The sequence below is a fragment of the Palaemon carinicauda genome, chromosome 3 (genome assembly GCF_036898095.1).
Source record: "Palaemon carinicauda isolate YSFRI2023 chromosome 3, ASM3689809v2, whole genome shotgun sequence".
Classification (NCBI taxonomy): domain Eukaryota; kingdom Metazoa; phylum Arthropoda; class Malacostraca; order Decapoda; family Palaemonidae; genus Palaemon; species Palaemon carinicauda.
In genome coordinates this window covers 63364457-63382891 of record NC_090727.1, presented here as the reverse complement: position 1 = coordinate 63382891, position 18435 = coordinate 63364457, and the positions used below count along the sequence as shown (strand labels likewise).

General features: G+C 42.7%; 1 long non-coding RNA gene across 2 annotated transcripts in view; it reads left to right on the top strand.

Moving 5' to 3' along the window:
- LOC137637632 (uncharacterized) overlaps positions 1–16708 on the top strand; it is a 45992-nt gene extending 29284 nt beyond the window's left edge. The window contains exons 2-5 of one of the 2 annotated variants that reach the window (XR_011043737.1): positions 1–146; positions 2613–2952; positions 12397–13275; positions 14901–16708. The exon at positions 1–146 is cut by the window's left edge and continues 17 nt beyond it. This is a non-coding gene — a long non-coding RNA (uncharacterized lncRNA). Of the gene's footprint in view, positions 147–2612; positions 2953–12396 lie in introns of both variants that reach the window. The other variant, XR_011043733.1, reaches the window with a different exon arrangement.
- Positions 16709–18435: the final 1727 nt, after the last annotated feature.

Sequence of the window (18435 nt, the reverse complement as noted above, 5' to 3'; positions counted from 1 at the left end):
CATGCAAACTACTAATGCGAAAAATACATTTAAATTTCGTTACTTTCAACTGGAGGAAATAGAACAAGTGGAGAAATGTCTAAAGTTGAATTTAAGGTGAAATAAGAGCTTAACAGGAATAGATTCTGAAACTCTTATAGTTGAAGGTGAGTTGAAACCCAATTAATTTTCTAAATAATATCACAATATCACAATAGAGGGGCACTCGGTGGAATGCAGACCTCGGCCCATCAGGTTATTTCTCGAACTTTAACTTGTCATTGACCTTTGACCTTTACCTTTGACATAGGACTCTCAAAATGTAATAACTCCCACGGCTTAATATAAAGATTAATCCCTGAAAGTTTCACTTCTCTAAGTAAAATTGTGGCCAGGAACTTGTTCCTCCACAAACAATCAAACAAACAAACAGACAAACAACAGCGAAAACATAACCTCCTCCCAACTTCGTTGGCAGAGGTAATTATTGTGGTTAGAAGGTAATCTTAGTGAAGTCAAAAGTTAAGGAGATAAGGCTTTAGGGGACAGAATAAATACTTGATATGTTTAGACATTTACATACTAAGTCTTTCCACTGTTTACTTTACACACACACACACACACACACACACACACACACACACACACACCTCTCTCTCTCTCTCTCTCTCTCTCTCTCTCTCTCTCTCTCTCTCTCTCTGTCTCTCTCTCTCTCTCTCTCTCTCTCTCTCTCTCTGTCTCTCTCTCTGTCTCTCTCTCTGTCTCTCCTCTCTCTCTCTCTCTCTCTCTCTCTCTCTCTGTGTGTCTCTCTCTCTCTCTCTCTCTCTCTCTCTCTCTCTCTCTCTCTCTCTCTCTCTCTCTCTCTCTCTCTCTCTCTCTCAATATCTAAGAATATCTTAATCAAATTTTGTTGTTTTCTTTGAAAAGATTCAATAGAAAACGGTATCTATTTAGACCGGAAACTAGTGTAATTTTGCATCGATTAATCAACTATTCCGAAATACTTCACTTTAATTTAAGGGCGGCTTTTCTGGTCCTATACAGCAGGGGAGCCCTACTCTATACAAGACCTCCACTGTCATTATATCATGTTCACTCGAAAATATTCAACATCTCACACCGCATATTGCTCGTTTATTGTCAAATCGACACCATCGAAGCACTTGGAGAACAAGAAAGTTTTCAGTTTCCTCTTGAAAGCGTTAATAATATCTTAAGTATTTTGAATGTTCAGTGAGAGCTTATTGTAATCTTAGGTTGCATATTGAAAGGTTCTCTACAGTAGACATATATATAGGTTCCAATAGTTCGAAACCATATGTAACTAATCTCATGGCAACACAATTTGTTGGTTGCACAATATGTAATAATTTTCTTAGATATTTTGGACGGCCGGTCTTCAATAATCTTGAAACTGACCTTAAGTAGGGTTTCATGCATCATGCACTTTACAGTACTCAATTTAAAAAAAAATCATTATAATTTTTTTATAAACCATTTATCAAATATAGTTCTATGAACGAGAACTAAATTCCATAATTAAAAATGCTGACAACATACAAAAATATAGGTCGTGTATCATAACATTACTGTAGAATTTTCTCCATAATTTAAGTGTTAAACTGAAAATGAGACCATCTATATAGTTAAGGAAAGTGTTAATGCCTTTCTTAAAACTCCTACCAGACTTTTGCGCACTAAACTTTACCTATTTCATTTTACAATGCCTCCGCATATTTCAGTTTACAAAACATAATTTCAGTTCATTTTCAGGAAAATTTAGTTGTTCCGACTCAGATACAAGCCTTCCGCTATTTATAGGGTATTGCTTTCGGCAACGCTGAAAACTAGCCAAGACAATTTTAGTGAGAGATAACAAGTTAGCGGAAGCGGGGTGGGGTAGACTGGCTGCCCCGCTCACTCACCCCTTTTGATTGAGTAAGCACTTTAACTTTTTCTTTTGCGTATCAGTGTGTTTGTTATTGTACCACTGTGCGGACATAACCAACTCGTGAGGGCCGCCGCTGCGGTACCTTCATGTCTGTGGAAATTCTTTCTACGCTTTATTTTAGTCACCCCCGTTATTCCATTCTTTATTTTTTGTTTGTTATTTTCTGGATTTTACGCATCTCGTTTTTCTTATGTTTCCTTTGTAACCTTCATTATTATACGCTTAAATATTCATTGCTGCTTACATGTCCATCATTCCCCTGTAATGCTTTACCTTTCATCACCTCATTCCTCTTTAGATGATTTTATCTCATTTCCTGAGCTCACAGTACATTGCTTGATAATGCAACCGACCGTCTACAATTTCTAAAAACTGCGCTTGTTTGCGTTCTGTTCCAATTGCTCTTGAAGCTTTGGATGTTTAACCACAAATGGTTTGTATTTAAGTAACTCTTTATTTTACGTAACTTATTGATCTTAGCTTATTGCTATTTACATCTCGGTACCTATTTATAAGACTGTTTAGCTAGGATTGTTTCATGTGTTATTGAACATCACTAAACACCACTTAATTTTTTTGTATATATATTAATTTTTATAAGCCAGACAGTAGGATTTCTTTATAATTACTTTCCTCTGAAGTTTCAAGAATGATCCTTGTATTTATAAAAAGCACCTTTCAGCGAACCACGTACTTATGGAAATTGGAAGAAGAACCACTCGACTGGCTTGAACCAGCTCAGCGGCGGCAGGCAGGAGCGTGCGAGCGGCCCACTTAAAAACCAGGAAGCGTGGAAGGCGGACGTAGGCATAGCCCCTTCAACTTAGACGTCGTTTTAACTTAGGCGTCACTTCAACTACCTGTCGGTCAACCAATTACTAACCAACAGTATGCCTTACTTTGAGCCATTATTTAGAAGATAGGCTGACGAAGACAAAACACGCCCGTGCAGAACTGAAGGTGCACCATGTTCTTAGTTCACAAGATGCTTCCACTACAGTCTACAATCAACCCTCAAGAGTGTGAGTACTAATTAACGGTGCTCAACCTTGGCCAAGGAACTGTCCCCCCTTTTTTTCTAGCCTTATTTAACAATGTGCACATTTAGCTAGGAAGTCATGTTCAAACTGTCTGGTTTAATCATTCGTGGCGTGTCCGTTACTATAAGTTGTGTTCCCGTTCCCCTCTATCAAGTTTGAATTTTTTTGCCCGAGAGGAATGTGTTCAAAGTAGTGAGTAGAACTTTTGGCATTATTTCAGTCACCAATTTTACTTTCATTGGTTGATTAGTCATTTGATTATTGATTTATGATTTAACTGATTTGACCATTTTCTTGGCATTTTTCATTTTTCATATGCCATGCGGTCTTTATCAAATTTCAATCAGGTAGTTTTGCTGGTTTTTCCTGTGTCAGTTAGGTGAAAATTTCTATGGTACTTTATGGAAATAAACGCCATTATTAGGTTAAAATTATTAACTGTTTTTAACTTGACTTTTACATTTTGAAATGACTCTGAGTTATCTCATGAGGTGAGATATAACTTAAGGGTAAGTTTATATTTACGTCAATCTAAAGCTATCGGTGTCAATCCTTTATTGTAATGTTCTACGGTATTACCTCCTGGTGGTCCTTAGGACGTTTTGACGTTTGTAGTACTGCTCCCCCTAACTCTTTTTGAAACTGTCGTTAATGTAACTGATTCAGTCCAACCACACTTGATTGGGATTTACTATTCTGCGGCCTGGAGTAGCGTCTGAACATCAAAGTGATATCGGTGCCGACAGTCCCGGTATAGAATAATCTTTGGACTTGAACGTGTGTAGGGAAAGCAATCAGTATTCGTTGCGGTTCTCTAGTTTGTCAAGTGTGAGAGTGTTGGCGCTCTATCCTTCAGGCTCGGGTCTGGAAATCAGAAACGGGGAGGCCTTTCCCGGAATTATTTCCCACTCTTAAATAAATAACATTGGTCCTTCGAACCGGATCTGACACCATTGATTTGTGGAATAATGAAATTTTAAACATTATAAATTCATTTGTAGCATTTTCGCTACATAAACATCACCAAATTAAGTCGTGCCTTAAAACCTTACACAATAGCCAATTTGTAAAATGATTAAGCCCAGACTTTGATAGGTAACGAGATGTACAGTGTTTTAGGACGTTTTGTCTTTTACAGTACTGCTCTCCCTAACTCTTTTTGAAACTGTCGTTAACGTAACTGATTCAGTCCATCCACACTTGATTGGGATTTACTATTCTGAGCCCTGGAGTAGCGTCTGAACATCAAGGTGATATCGGTGTCGACAGTCCCGGTATAGAATAATCTTTGGACTTAAACGTGTGTAGGGAAAGCAAACCGTCTTCGTTGCGGTTCTCTAGTTTGTCAAGTGTGAGAGTGTTGGCACTCTACCCTTCAGGGTCGGGTCGGGAAATCAGAAATGAGGAGGCTTTTCCCGGAATTATTTCCCACACTTAAATAAATAACAATGTCGTCTGTAGAGACGGACCCCCACCATTTGTGCCTGGCTTGCCGGGGACATCAGTACTCGTGGGACAACACCTGTTCCAAATGTCGGGAGTGGCCTGCCTCCCAGTGGAAGAAGTTTGCGCGTAAGAAGAAGAAATCTAATCGCGAATCTTCGCTTTCGGGTTTTTCCTCGAAATCAAAGAAATCTCTGGGTTCTGCTTCCTCTAGACCCAAATCTCTGCCCGAAGCTACTTCTCAACCAGGCCCTTCCAGGGCACGGCCGAGCAGTAGCGCAGGGCTTGTGACTCCTGGTCAACCTTGTGGGATAGGTGAAGGTGTCGGCTCCCCTAGTGAGTATGCTCCTTCCCCTCGCCCAAGGAGTGCCTGTTCCTTTCCAGACCTTGTATCTTTATGGCCATCGGTGGGCCTCGATGTCCCCCCTTCGAAGTAAGTTCTCCTCGAACTCCTCCGAAGGGGAGCAGAGAGAAGTTGGTCATCTCCTTCCACTGCGGAGGTTGATCCTCCTCTTGTGGGTGCAGGAGCTGTTGCCCGTCGGGCAAACCGAGAATCTGGTTCTTATGCCTAGGAGTTAGCTAACCCACTAGGGGTGATGGTAGGGCTCTCTCTAAGGCAAGATTCCCCTTTCGGGGGAACATATCTCTCGTTTGTGAGAGATGATTGCCACTGTGCATCAGCAATTTCCTTACGCTTATGGTTCTCCTCCTTGGGCGGAACGAAAACCTTGTTATAAGCGACATTTTCCTTCGAGGGAACTCTCCTCACCTGCAGAGGATTTATCTGTAGACCTTGAACAGTCTCCCCCTCGAGCGAAGTCTGCTGAACGTTCCTCTCCGGAGGTTCGTAGAGGGGAGGGGTACATAACTCCTCTCCACCCTGGACGCTCTTCTCCCCGTGCTGTGAGGAGATGTCTTTTGAACCTGCTAGTTCTCTTCATGTTGACCCTTCGGGGTCGCGTAACGATCATCCTTTGGCTGGCGTGATTGTTAGCCTTCGGGCTCTCGTCATGTTGATCCTGCAGGTTCTCATGACAGCAGGAATCCTTCGAGACTCCGTCACGCTGATTCTTTGGGCTCACGAAGCTCGAAACCTTCGGGTTTCCGTTACAACGAACCCTCGGGCTCTAGTAACGATGGTAACGTTGTGTCTTTGGTCTCTCGTTCCATCAGTCACGCTGACCCTTTAGGGTCTCGGTTCCTCGTTACATTAACCCTTCAAGGTCTCGTAACCTGAGTTACGTTGAACTCTTGGGCTCTCATAGCTCTGGTCACGCTTACACCTAAATGTTTCATGACCGAGAAACTTCGGTGTCTCGTTGCGCAGACCCTTCGAGTCTCACAACGCAGGCTACATTAGGCCTTTGGTCTCTCATGCCCCTAGTCATGCTGACCCTTCAGGGTCTCATGACAGAGAAACCTCAGTTTCTCGTTGCGCTAACCCTTCGGGATCTGGCGACACAGTTCACTCTTAATCTTCGGGTTCTTGTGATCGCAGTCATTTCTTATATGGCAGAGAGTTTGCAGACTCTCGTTGTGTTGATCGTTCGCTCTCACACAACACAAGCTATCGTGAACCTTCAGATGAGCGTAGCAGTGAGTACTCTCATTACACTGAGAGCTCTCGCGCACACGACCAAGTTGGTGCGCAAGACCAAATTGGCGCCCACGACCGGACTGGCGCGCACGGCCGATTTGGCGCACACGAACAACTTGGCGCACGAATACAACCTGGCGCACGGATACAGCCTGGCGCGCACGAGCAACTTGGCGCCCGAATAAAACCTGGCGCACGGATACAGCCTGGCGCGCACGAACAACTTGGCGCACGAATACAACCTGGCGCACGGATACAGCCTGGCGCGCACGAACAACCTTATGTGCACCATGCACGCGAACAAGGTGCGCGTAATCAGCCCCATGCTGAAGGGCACGCACGCGAACAAGGTGCGCACAACCAGCGCCATGTTCAGGGGCGCGCACGAGAACAATCTAGCATGCGCAGACAGCCTAGCGCGCGAGCACTCGACCACCTTGGCGCGCACAATCAATATTGTGCAGAATCCTCAGGCAGTGAGGGGGTTCCTAGCCCCATGAACTATGATAGGGCGTGCGATCGTGATTCATGATCCGCTGTTGCTCCTTTCCCGGGAACTTCCCAACCAGGAGTAGTTTCTCGCAAATTAACAACCTTGCGAAACAAAACCTTCTGCGATTCGGCATCCCCCAACGAGATACTGTCTCCCTTTTTGGCGGCAGGGATTAACCTCCTTGCGAAGAGAGACTCCCATCAGTCTCTCAAATCTTATAGGATTTCACAGAGAAAACAGTCGCCCATGAGACTACGCCCAGATCCTATCCCTAAGGGTAGGCCTGTGCCAATCCTGTCTGCCGGGAAGCCTTCCTCAGGCAAATGGGTTGAGAAGGCTCCTAAACCCAGGGATCCGTGTCTTCCCAAGGACTTCCCCCTTAGTTTTTCGGGAGCCCGTGACCCCCCATGGCTTCGCACCTTATTCGATGTAATGCGCCAAGCCATCACAGGAGTCATTCCCCGCTCCCAGTCCTTAGGTGACACGCCTAGGATCCCTTTGTCGCCTTCTCTCGTCTCGTGGGTCTCTCCTCCCTTCGATCCTAGGAAGAGTTCGGAGGATCCCGCGCATGCGCTCCCATCTGAAAAGGGGAAACGGTCATTCCCTCATATAAGAACTTGGAAGGAGAATAGGCAAGAACCTCAGGGGAGCCCCCTGCAGTGTCAAGACGCCAAAGGACAGACCCAAGGAGAAGAGGAAAAGGATTCGTCCTTCGCCCCTTAATGAGGATAGGGTGACTTGCTACAGTGACTCCTTCCGTTCCTTACCAGTCGAGATATTGTCTAAGGATGCACGACCTGTGACTGGGTGGGACGCGCTCCCTATGGCAGCGGATTTACATCCCACCCGTAAGCCGACGGAGACTTCTAGTCCCTTATGGACAGAGGACCACCTGCCTCGTGACAGGGAACCGAAGGGTTTATTTACCATCCCTAAATCCTCGGCTAAGCTAACTCCGGCACTGCCTCCTAGGCAACCGGAAGCGAACACCTCCTCGGCAGTCTCCCTATCCCCGGTTTATCCCGTTGACGACCTTGACCCACTCCGGGCTCTTATGGATGAGAGTTCGGAAGAGGAAGGGAAGAGCAATCTCGAGGACGACGCTCTGCAAGCAGCCGCTAGTCCGAAGCTCAAGGTGGATGAGAGGAAAGAGTCGGAATATGCCTGCAGTGCCTGCTGGCAGGTCCTAATCTGCATCCATTCCATCAATGAACTCCAGATCCATCGGCAGCCCCTATAGATGGAAAGAAGACGGTCCTTCACCAGTTCTACGGCACTCAGAAACCTCATAGGACCAGTGCAGCTTTGCCCTGGTCAAAGGGGTTGAAGAGTGCCAGACAGAAGGCAGTGTCCTAGGCGACTGTGTCCACCACCTCTCTTTGCTCCAACTCATCCTCCAAGCTCCTAACTCCTCCGTATGTGTTTCTGAGGAGGTACTACGAGATCCTCGGGGAATCACTTCCAACACTGCCTCTCGATCACTCCATAGAGGCACTCTAGAAGACATCCTTAGAGAAACTCAAGGGACTTCCAGTCTCCTTTTCGGCAATCGAAATCCTTAACCAGGAGAAGGTGGCGAAGTACACCATGCAGGCTACTTCATGGCTTGACTTCTGGTTTGGATTCTTAGAACAACTAATCCAGTCTAAGGACCTGTCTCGGGAGTCCTCCAGGAAGTCTTTGGAGACCCTCCTATTGTCTGGCACTCGGGCCATCGAGTTTCTCTCCCACCAGGTAGTGAACCTTTGGGCCAACACTATCCTGAAGAGGAGGGACGCCGTCATAGGAAAGTTCCATAGACTTCTCCCTCGGGCCGAAGTAGGGAGACTGAGAAATGCACCTTTCGAAGGCATTTCCTTGTTCCACCCCGAGGATGTCGAACGGATGGCAGAGAGGTGGAAGAAGTCCAGCCAGGAATCCCTCATCCAAAAGGCCTTAACAGCCAGGCCTTATCCCTCTCAGCCACAGCAGAAATTACAGCCAAAACCACAACCAAAAAGGGCTAGAGACCCAAAACAACAGGGTCAAAAGGGTGAAAAGAAGGCCTTTTGCAACAAGAAGGCCTTTTTTGGAGGAAAGGTAAAGAGGGGATACAGCCGAGGACGATCCCAATAGGCCAGGCAATCATCCCCCTTTCCCACCTGTGGGGTGATGCCTGCAAAGCTGCTGGCAGATTTGACTTCACCACGTGGCTGAACCCTGGACGGTCGAGGTGATTCGTTCAGGGTATCGCATCCCGTTGACGCTCTCTCTACCTCCACAGACTCGAGGGCCAATTCCATTGAACTCCTGTGCGAAGGGATCCACACGGGAGTTTCCCCTCATGGCAAAAGTCCAGACCATGTTGGAGAAGGGCGCTCTCCAGGAGGTCCTCGGCGAGTCCCCAGGCTTTTACAGTCGACTCTTTCTTGTGAAAAAAGTGTCTGCAGGCTGGAGACCAGTCATCGACCTATCAGCTCTGAACAGGTTTGTCGAACAGACACCGTTCAGGATAGAGATGGCTGACACTGTCAGACAAGCGTTAATACCACAGGACTCCATGTGCACTCTAGATCTAAAGGACGCATGCTTCCAGATCGCAATTCATCTGTCTTCCAGGAAGTATCTAGGATTCATGTTCTATCGGAAGCATTACCAGTTCAGGGTACTGTGTTTCCGTCTTTCTACAGCACCCCAGGCCTTCACGAGGGTATTTGCCCTTGTGTCGTCTTGGGCCCACAGAGTTGGCATCCGTCTCCTAAGATACTTGGACGACTGACTGATTCTGGCAGACTTGGAAGCGGCCCTTCTCTGCTACCGAGATGAGCTAATAAGGTTTTGCCAGGATCTGGGGATCGTGGTAAACCTCGAGAAATCTCATCTGCTTCCCTCTCAAGAACTGGTATACCTAGGCATGCGATTAGGCACCCTAAGGCACAAAGCGTTCCCATCAGATGAAAGGATTCAGACACTGAGAGAGATAGCACAGGTCTTCCTCAGTCGGTAAGAGCTCCCGGCGCAGTATTGGCTTCACCTTCTCGCCCAACTCTCTTCCCTGACCCGACTGGTCCCCATCATTCACCATCCCTATAGTGGTGACTGAAATCCCAGTGGAACCAGCACACCTATTCCCGGGATCACCTAGTCCGCATAGGATTAGAGGAACAGTCGGACCTCAGGTGGTGGTTGGCGGAGCCGAACCTCTGCAAAAGGGTCGATCTTCTCGTCTCTCCCCGGAATTGATGCTCTTTTTGGATGCATCAAAAGAAGGGTGGGGGGCTTATGTGCTGCACCATTACATCTCCGGCCAATGGTCCGAATCAGAAAGGTACCAGCACAAATCTTTCAGAGATGAGGGCAGCCTTTCTGGTCCTCAAAGAGTTCCACCAGGTCCTGAAGGGGCACTCCGTCGTGTTGATGAGCGATAACACCACGGTAGTAGCTTATTGTAGCAAACAGGACAGTACATTTTCACAGCAGCTGTGCCATCTGGCAGTAGAGATACTCAGATGGGCAAAAGACAACTCGGTGATAGGGCAAGCGGAATGTGCTAGCGGACAAGCTGAGCAGAGCAACTCAGATAGTTGGCACTGAGTGGTCTTTGAATCTCTGATAGCCAACAAAGTTCTGACTCTGTGGTGTTCCCCAACAGTGGATCTGTTCGCAACGGCTCTGAATTTCAGGCTCCATTGTACTGCTCCCCAGTCCCGGACCCCCAAACTCTTTGGCAAGATGCTTTCCAAGAACGGTGGATAAACCTGGACACTTACGCGTTTGCCCTGTTCTGTCTGATGAGAAAAGTCCTCAACCAGGTACGAGCAAGCAACAACTAGCAAATGACCCTCATAGCTCCGCTATGGCATCATGCAGGATGGTTCCAAGACCTTCTGCATCTCCTCACAGAGATCCGAGGGAGCTCCCCCCACAACACGACCTCCTCAAACTACCACATGCCAACATCTTCCACAAAGCTGTAGCTTTGCTTCGACTTCACTCCTGGAGACTATCTAGCACCTCCTCACACAGAGAGGCTTTTCGCAACCGGTTGCAAAAAGAATGGCTGGACAACTCAGGAGATCCACAGAGGCAGTCTACCAGGCGAAGTGGTCAGTTTTCTGTGGTTGGTGTCGTGGAAGGGGTTTCTCTCCCCTCGATGCCTCTGTTCCAACTATAGCGTAGTTTCTTGTATACCTTCAGGAAGAAATGCTTCTCTCGGTCTTGGCAGTCAAAGGTTACCGCTCAGCCTTGAGTCTTGCCTTTAGACTGAAAGGAGTCGACATTTCCTCCTCGTTGGAACTTTCTTTGCTCATATGTAGTTACGAGCTTATTTGTCCCAGGCAGAGCTAAGACCTTCCCCTTGGAACGTGGTTTGGGTCCTCAAGTCCCTCAAGGGCTTCCCCTATGAACCATTACGCCAGGCCTCCGATCGCCACCTCACATGGAAGACTGTGTTCCTGCTCGCTCTGACTTTGGCCAAGAGAATCAGCGAAATTCATGGTCTATCTGCTGATGTCTCCCACTCTAGGAGATGGGGGGAAGTAATCCTCAACTACGTCCATGAGTTCGTGACTAAGACTCAAAATCCGGGTGTTCCGAGCTCCAGATTCGTCCCATTTCGGATAGAGAGAGTTCATTCTGTAACCGAAGATCCAGACCAACTGTTACTTTGTCCAGTAAGGAGTCTGAGGTGTTACTTAAAAAGAAAAACAAAAGCTTACCTCCGTGTACAAACACATATTGCTAGCAACGGGAAGGTCAAGAGGAGGGTCACCAGAAATGCTATTTCCTCTTGAATAAGGACTGTAATTGAATACGCTCACAATCCTGACCATCCTCTGTCCAACCGACCCAGAGCTTATGACGTCAGAGGCATTGCAACGTCTCTGGCGTTCAAAAAAAAAAATCGTTTGGCACAGGTAGTGCAAGCGGGAGTGTGGAAGCACCAAACAACCGTCACAGCCCACTACCTGAAAGACGTAACCCACAGGAGATGGAAACCTTTTCCATTGGTCCTGTGGTGGCCGCACAACAAGTGATCTAATGCCTCAAGCTCCTTGGTGGACAAGTAGCAGAGGGCTGAGGTTACCCGGGTTAGTCTAGGGTGAATGAAAGGAATGTCCTGCTCCCCTCTTTCTTTCACCTTGTCCACCCCTGAGGAAACAGCTAAGCAAGACCGCAGCATAGCTGACCTTACCCCTCTGCAGGTAAGATTCATTTCCCTTGTGCATCTTAAGTATTACAAATACTTTATTACGTCACCAATACCTCTTGAGGGAGGGTATTAGATATATGTTAGAACTCATACTTATCTTCGAGTTCCTATGTAAAGACAAGCAACTAGTATCTCTCACACAAGCTTCGACAGGCCGTTATCATTGTGTTACTTTGTAATTAATTTGATTTTAGAGAGGGTAGGGTTCCTACTAATTAGATCAAAAATCAATTAGAGAGAACTCCTGGTCAAAACCGAGGCCAGTTGGTGGGACTTCCTCCCTCTTAAGAGTAAGTCACACCATAAATAGCGGAAGGTTTGTATCTGTCTCAGAACAAATAACAAATTTGGAGACAATTTGTGTTTTTCCTAACATACAAACCTAGAGCAATTTATACAAATTGGCCCACCACCCTGTCCCCCTAGAAGTCCTGCAAATGTGGTTACTCAACCAACAGGTGTGAATGAGCGGGGTGGCTGGCCTACCACACCCCCCTTCCGCTAACTTGCGGATGGGGTTAGTTATCCCTCACTAAAATTGTCTGGGCTAGTTTTCAGCGTTGCCGAAAGTAATACCCTATAAATAGCTCTAGGTTTGTATGTTAGGAAAAATACATTTTTTTTTCCAAATTTGTTATTTTAAGTACAAAAATAGTCAGAGGTGAAAATTTTTTCTAAAATGTCCTTTTCAATTCTTTCCAGATTTGTGCTACAGTCAGCTACGTACGGTATTCATCTGACACTGAGGAGTGATGGAGAACAAAAAGGCTATCATGCAATAACTCGAAAAATTTCAAGAAGAGCTTGAAATCTTCTGTCTTTGCATGACCCAAGTTAAGTATGACACTATCAAAAGTGAACTATTGATGTAAAATTTGCTTGAATGGTGATATCTTAGTTTTAAGGTTCTTTCGATTTTAGAAGACATGTTAGATTTGGGGCATTTAGTGCTGGCATGAAGTTCCTTAATCACGTACAGAACAATATTAGATTATGCAGAGTAAAATAGCCGTCATCTAAGATCTTTTTGCTTCTAGAAAATGGTGTTCCATTCAGTGAAATTTATTTTTTCTTAATTTGAAACTGAAGCGGTAGGCCTCATATGACTCCCTTAAGCTGTGTTTGATCAAACTATCATGATTTTTTTTTTTTTTTTTTTTTTTTTACTAATTCCCTATAGTTGCCAGCTTTGATTAGTTCAATGCATTTTTTGCAAAAAAAGAAAAACTTTAAATGCAAATATAGTTTAATTCCAGATCTCCAATAAGGCATTAAATAATAGTTATCTAATTTTTTGGACAACAAAACTTTTTTTTTTTTTTTCAAAATAATTTTTGAAAAAAATTACTTAGTTACAGTAGGCAAAAGCAAAAATTCTGTTGAATTGTCCTTTTCAACTCTCTCCAGATTTATGCTATGGTTTGTTTGGTATTCATGTGGCACTGAAGCCAGGGGGAGGTGCAGACGCTGTTGTTCAAAAAGTTGAGAAATTGTGATAAGTCTAGTCTCTCCCGTCTTCTGTATGCGCCGAGTTAAGTGTGACTTCTTCAATGAACTAATACTGTAAACTTCGTTTGGAGGGTAAAACTGGCTTGAAAGTCATGTGCTTTTTGGAATCTAGGTTAGATTTTGTGACATCTGGTACTAGGGTTAAGTTACAAGAGTACAGACTACAGATTTTAGCCTGGGCTGAGTATCCTAAATATTATTCATATTATTATTGTTGTTGTTGTTGTTGTTGTTGTTGTTATTACTAAGCTACAACCCTAGTTGGAGAAGCAAGATGCCTTAAGCCCAAGGGCTCCCATAGGGAAAAATAGCCTAGTGAGGAAAGGAAATAAAGAAATAAATAAACGATCTGAGAAAGGTTGAACAATTAAAATTAAATATTTCGAAAAACCAGTAACATCAAATCAGATATATCATAAACTATAAAAACTTATGTCAGCCTGATATCTGATATTGAATATTTAGTATTTGTAGATATTGTTTTTCCATTTTGTGAGCATTTACATTAACATTTGATAGATAGGACTCACTCACTTTGTTTGATTAAGAAATCTTACTTTTTTCTGAATTAGTTTTCTTTTTATTAAATCCCGTTAGTTGGAAAGCTTAGATTAATTTCATGCTTTTTATTAAAATGTTTTAAACTTGAGTAAGTTTAAAGTTTAGTTCTAAATCTCCATTTAGTTTTGAAATAAGTTACCCACTTATAACCTTTTTATATTGAAAAACCCTAAATCAACATATTTTTGGCAAAAGTATAAAGTTAGCGTGTGAAGCTGTAAATCATTTGATAAGTTAAATTGTTATAGTAGGTGGTTAGTGATGCCAGTATGCCATGTGTGGTGTACTGTAGGTGTTAATTCAACCTAGTTTCATTTTGTTTAGCAAAGGTCTTTCTACTCATATTTGTGTGAATTCAATGTTGAAAACTTAATATAGGAACTCTAGCACGCCTTTTTATTAGCTCTTAAGATATCCTAATTTTTGGTCCTGAAATATTTTAATTTCTTTGCCAAAATAATTTGTTGGTCTTTGAAATATAATTTTGGTGACTTAAATCATTATTATCGTTTTTTTAGCTTAAACTTCCCAATTTTGAGTACTTAAAATATCTTATTTTGGTGGCTAAAATCTTATTTTTGTGGGCTTCAAATATCTGACTTTTTCAGGCTTAAAATATTCTACTTTTGGGGGCTAAAATATTTTATTTTAGGGGCTTAAAATATCTTTATTTTGGGGACTTATAATATATTACTTTTGTGGCTTAAAATATCTTACTTTTTGGAGGCTTAGAAAATCTTACTTATGGGGTTTAAAGTACCTCACTTTTGGGGCTTAACAGGTCCTACCCTTAGGGGCTTCAAGTATACTACTTTTTGGTGCTTAAAATATCCAACATTTGAGGCTTAATATATCCTACTTTGGGGGGGCTTAAAAAATCTTAATTTTGGGGCCTTAGAATATGCTACTTTTGGGGCCTTAGAATATCCTACTTTTGGGGCTTCACATATCCTACTTTTGGGGCTAAAAAATCGTACTTTTGAGTTCTTAAAATTTTCTGATTTGTTTTCGGCTGATCTGATTTATGAATCATGTATTATTGCTTTTAAAATTACTGAAAATAGTACTATATTTACTCTTTATAAATCTTCACTGGTAATTTTCTGCGAGTTTCTATTAACACTTTTGTCTTTCAGGTTAACGTGACCTTCTGGTTGGATGCTTAAAACACTTCATCCAAAGACTATCTTACATTAGTCCTGTGGGATCCAGACTCTCCTGGTAAAATCTTTAAGAGCAAGTGGAACTTCTAGAACACCATTTTGGGCCATTTGGTGTAGGAAGTTAAATAGTTTTTTACAATGATGATTCAAGTATCTAGTTCAAGCTTCAAGTCTTGGACAGAGTGCAAGTTATATTGCTTGCTTACTAATTTACTAAATTCTTTTATTTTTAGTTTCATGAATTTAGTTTTTATACATTAAATTCCCATTAGGAACTGCTTTAATGAATAGATGATGACTAAAACTTAGTTATAAATCAATTTAGGCCTACATAAATCCATGTCAATAACTAAGATTGACATCTTGCAGAAGCTACCCTGAAGTCTTTTAGAGCTAAGTTATATCTCATTCTCATCAACCTAGTAGCATCTGGGAAAAATCTTATTGTGGGAATCGTAGTAATTAAATTTATGGTAGTCCTGATAGAAGTTATTTCAGGTAGATGGGGGCCTGTTTCAGGTAGATGCTGGGTTGTTTCAGGTCGAGGCTGGACTATTTCAGGTAGGATTTATTTTATGTAGATGCTGGGCTATTTCAAGAAAGAGTTATTTCAGGTATAGGGTAGGCTATTTCAAGGAAGTTTTATTTCAGGTAGATGTCGGGCTGTTTCAGGTAGATGTCGGGCTGTTTCGGGTAGATGCTGGGCTGATTCATGTATAGGCTGGACCATTTCAGGTAGGAGTTATTCCAGGTAGAGGCTGGGCTATTTCAAGGAAGTTTTATTTCGGGTAGAGGGTGGGCTATTTCAGGTAGATGCTAGGCTGTTTCAGGTAGATGCTAGGCTATTTCAGGTAAGGGCTGGGCTGTTTCAGGTAGGGGCTTGACCATTTCAGGTAGGAGTTATTTCATGTAGAGGCTGGGCTATTTCAAGAAAGTTATTTCAAGTAGAGGGTAGGCTATTTCAGATAGAGGCTGGGCTATTTCAGGTAGAGGCAGGGCTGTTTCAGTTAAGTTTTAGTCTAGATCTATTTATTTGATCCAGTGGGATTAAACATTCAAACCATGAGATCCCAGAAGCAAAGTTTTCGTATTTGTTTTATTTTCCTTTATTTTATTTCATTTATTTATTTTTTTATTTATTTTTATTTTGTCAATTTTTACTTTCAAGAATTAAGTATTTCTACTAAAATTTGAAAAACCTTTATGAATATTAAAGCAGGTTTTAGTTTGTAATCTATATCCTTTTTAAAGTTCAGGAAATAGGAACATATTCGTAAATTAGTTGTGAAAATTTCAAACTGTAGCATTATTGTATTAGGAATTAATAGATTATATGAGAGTACTGAATAATCAGGTGCCAAGACTTTCAGTTGATGGAAATGAGGTTTCAGTTCAAGTATACATTGTTTATTTTTGGGGGCATTTGAATTGAACTGCTTTAAATACTTATTTCAAGGTGTGTTCTTGTTTAGCTTTTCAATTTTTCTATCTGTCCTATAAGCTTAAGGTTCCTTAACACAAAACCCTTTCAAGTTTCAATAGTATACCTAAGATAGCTGATCCCCACATTGTTTAAAATTTTATAAATGGTAATAACTAACAAATCTATTTAGAGCAATCTAAAGTTTAAATACACAACTGGTCCTATTTTTCAAAATCTAGAGTAAATATATTGATGTCTGTAATTTGTAGAAAAACTTATCCCACTTTTTATTCTTTATTTAGTAAGATTTAGTATTTGATGAAATGTCCATCCTCCTAAATCTCTCTCTCTCTCTCTCTCTCTCTCTCTCTCTCTCTCTCTCTCTCTCTCTCTCTCTCTCTCTCTCTCTCTCTCTCTCTATATATATATATATATATATATATATATATATATATATATATATATATATATATATATATATATATATAGGCTGGTGACTAGAGTAGTTTATAGAAGATTCTAGGAATATACTTTGAATGAAATAAAAAGGTACAGTATATAATTTAGGTAAATGAAAAAGTTACTATACATGTTTTTCAGATAAGTAGATATTGTTAGAGAAGCTCAGGTTTAAGTTAGGAAAGATGGTTCTAAACTTTTGTGCTTTTGGAAAGGTCGGAAGGCTGATTTATTGATTGGTATAGATTTAAAAGAAGGACTTGAACATTGCTGGATAATACAGAATACTGAATAGTTTCAGGTGATCATTGTCAAACGAGATGGTTAGGAGAAATTTAATGTGAGAGAGCTAGGAGGGCTTTGGTGTGAAATGGCTAGGAGGGCTTTGGTATGAAATGGCTAGGAGAGCTTTGGTGTGAAATGGCTAGGCAGGCTATGGTGTTAAATGGCTAGGAGGGCTTAGGTGTGAAATGGCTAGGAAGGCTATGTTGTGGAATGGCTAGGAGAGCTTTGGTGTGAAATGTTAAGGAGAACTTTGGTGTGAAATGGCAAGGAGAACTTTGGTGTGAAGTGTCTAGGAAGACTTTAGTATGAAATGGCTAGGAGGTCTTTTTGTATGAAATGGTTTGAAGGGCTTGATGAGAAGTGGCCAGGAGAGTTTTGGTGTGAAGTGGCTAGGAGAGCTTTGGTGTGAAGTGGCTAGGAGAGCTTTGGTGTGAAGTGGCTAGGAGAGCTTTGGTGTGAAGTGGCTAGGAGAGCTTTGGTGTGAAGTGGCTAGGAGAGCTTTGGTGTGAAGTGGCTAGGAGAGCTTTGGTGTGAAGTGGTAGGAAGACTTTGGTGTGAAGTGGCTAGGAAGACTTCGGTGTGAAATGACTAGGAGAGGTTTGATGTGAAGTGACTAAAAAGGCACTGTTGTGGAACGGCTAGGAGAGGTTTGATGTGAAGTGACTAGGAAGACTTTGGTGTGAAATGGCTAGGAGAGGTTTGGTGTGAAGTGACTAGAAAGACACTGGTGTGAAATTGCTAGGAGAGCTTTGATGTGAAGTGGCTAGGAAGACTTTGGTGTGAAATGGCTAGGAGAGCTTTGGTGTGAAAGGGCTAGGAGAGCTTTGGTGTGAATGGCCAGGAGAGCTTTGGTGTGAATGGCCAGGAGAGCTTTGGTGTGAATGGCCAGGAGAGCTTTGGTGTGAATGGCTAGGAGAGCTTTGGTGTGAAATGGCTAGGAGGGTTGTGGTGTGAAATGGCTAGGTCTTTGGTGTGAGATGGTTAGTTGGGCGTTGGTGTGAAATGGCTAGGAGGGCTTTTGGGGGAATTGGCTAGTAGGGCTAGGAAGTGGGAGGGCTAGGAAGTGGGAGGGCTAGGATGTGAGTGTGTGAAATGGTAGGGCTTTGGCTAGTATTAGTATTATTCCTCATCTTTTCTTAAGTTACATGAACATACCTTGAAATTAACTTGAATTTTGAAAATGATGCAGGGCAGTGTTTTGGGAAATCTTGCAAATGGGCTCGAATCAGATTATTGTTCCCCCTAATACATACCTAAAGTTTCAGAGCTCCCATTCCCACTCCTTGATCCTTCCCTCTCCCAATTTGGAAAGATTTTAAAAAGAATTAAAGGGAACGTTCA